This window comes from Oncorhynchus masou, chromosome 24 (assembly GCF_036934945.1).
Source record: "Oncorhynchus masou masou isolate Uvic2021 chromosome 24, UVic_Omas_1.1, whole genome shotgun sequence".
In the NCBI taxonomy this organism is placed as follows: domain Eukaryota; kingdom Metazoa; phylum Chordata; class Actinopteri; order Salmoniformes; family Salmonidae; genus Oncorhynchus; species Oncorhynchus masou.
In genome coordinates, this window is record NC_088235.1 from 94,448,636 (window position 1) to 94,451,197 (window position 2,562).

The window sequence follows — 2,562 nt, forward strand, 5'->3', positions numbered from 1 at the left end:
CGTGTTTGAGAGTGTGAGCTGGAAAGTGGGCTGGAAAGTGAGCTGCGTTCAGGGGATCTACGTGTTTGAGAGTGTGGACTGGAAAGTGGGCTGGAAAGTGAGCTGCGTTCAGGGGATCTACGTGTTTGAGAGTGTGGACTGGAAAGTGGGCTGGAAAGTGAGCTGCGTTCAGGGGATATATGTGTTTGAGAGTGTGAGCTGGAAAGTGGGCTGGAAAGTGAGCTGCATTCAGGGGATCTACGTGTTTGAGAGTGGGGGCTGAAAAGTGAGCTGGAAAGTGAGCTGCGTTCAGGGGATCTACGTGTTTGAGAGTGTGAGCTGGAAAGTGTGTGCGTTCAGGGGATCTACGTGTTTGAGAGTGGGGGCTGGAAAGTGGGCTGGAAAGTGAGCTGCGTTCAGGGGATCTACGTGTTTGAGAGTGGGGGCTGGAAAGTGGGCTGGAAAGTGAGCTGCGTTCAGGGGATCTACGTGTTTGAGAGTGTGAGCTGGAAAGTGGGCTGGAAAGTGAGCTGCGTTCAGGGGATCTACGTGTTTGAGAGTGTGGACTGGAAAGTGGGCTGGAAAGTGAGCTGCGTTCAGGGGATATATGTGTTTGAGAGTGTGAGCTGGAAAGTGGGCTGGAAAGTGAGCTGCATTCAGGGATCTACGTGTTTGAGAGTGGGGGCTGAAAAGTGAGCTGGAAAGTGAGCTGCGTTCAGGGGATCTACGTGTTTGAGAGTGTGCCCAGACGTTACAGTTGGGTTGCAGTGGTGCAGAGTGTTGCTTCCTCTCTCTCTCCCTTTCTCCTCTCTCTCTCTGTCTCCTTCCTCAGCCTCTCTCTCGCTCTCTCAGCCAGTTCTGAGATAGAATCTTAATTCAGTGTGGCCTTCCATGTTTCCCTCCTTCCCTGCCACCCTCCTTCCCTGTTTTCCTCCTTCCCTCCTTCCCTGCCACCCTCCTTCCCTGTTTTCCTCCTTCCCTCCTTCCCTGCTTACCTCCTTCGCTGCTTCACTCCTTTCCTGTTTCTCTCCTTCCATGTTTCCCTCCTTCCCTGCCACCCTCCTTCCCTGTTTTCCTCCTTCCCTCCTTCCCTGCTTACCTCCTTCGCTGCTTCACTCCTTTCCTGTTTCTCTCCTACCCTGTTTCCCTCTTTCCCTCTTTTCCTGTTTCCCTCCTTCCCATCCCAGTCCTGAACGTCCCACAACATCTGTACCCTGTCTCTGGAAGGCAGGCAGACCAGGCTGACTCTGCAGGCAGGCAGTTGCTGACAGCTGGTATTGGTGTATTTTACAGCCTTCTGGCATCCTCCACAAATATGGGTTTATTTTCCAACTGGGCTTTACTTTACAGTTTGGATGAAATTAGACTGGATGAAATTAGTCCGTGGTTTAATTAAGACAGGTACTTAAAATCCACTCCAACACCAGAGCCTGAAAAATGAGCCAAGTACCTTAATTTCAATGGCTCCAATGTTCAGTACAAGCACCTATAAAAGCACAATAAATCAAATGAATGTTCATATCAGTGGAATCAAATTTAGGCGTTGCATGTATCATTAATCTACTTTTACAGGAATAACTTTGCCAAGATATGATGATCTATACAAACATAATTACTGAAAGGTTGAGTATTTTCTGATGGACTTTGATGGTCTTTAAATGGTAATTGATAGCTATGTGTTTACTGTAGTGTAATTACACTGTAATTTCTGTAATCATGATTGAGAAGAATTTTAGGTGACTCTCAGTTTGAAAGATAAGCTTTTCGGTGCAAAACAGAGTTGACCGTCGCTACAAAATAAACAGTGGACATCACACTCTCTGTCTATAATCCCTCCCTGCTTCACAGTTTCAAGTCATGCAAACAAAAGACCCTCAAAAAGATGTGTTGTATGCATTGACATTTTCCATAATACTAACCAACTGTATATGTGTGCATAGCATACTGCATTGTGAAATCTTTGTCACTGTATGTTGAAAATTGGCATTCCCTCTGAGCATTGTTGTATTTGTGTTTGGTTTCAGTGTGCGGGAGAGTGGGGGTATTGGCCCTAACAGACCTCTTGGTTGAAGGACAATAATGTCATGTAATAGCCAAGACTGTCATTCATCTGTCATTGCCAGCATTCATTTAGGCGCCTGCAATCCTCCATTTGATAAGGAGATTTATAAACAGTTACTGAGACAAGAACAGTTGCCAAAATAGAGAGGCCGCAATGAGGAATGTATTTGTGTATAAAAACAATTTAGTGTAGTTTTGAGACACATTTCTGTGGTGTGTGTGTTTTGTTGAACTATCCTTGTGGGTACCAGAAGTCCTCACAAGGACAGTAAAACAAGGAAAAGTGTGGAACGTTTTGTGTGTGTGTGTGTGTGTGTGTATCTGGTTTTGATTGAGCTTTTTATAATATTTTTTTGGAATCGCTCCCCTGTTCCAACCTCTCCAAGTAAATATACACACATTACCCATGTGGCACAATCAAAACACTGTCTGCAAGTCAGCACAATGGGACTGTTTTATGGACACTGGCAAGCGATATCAAATGTACCATAGTCATTTTTCTTAATGTGTGAAGCGAGTGGG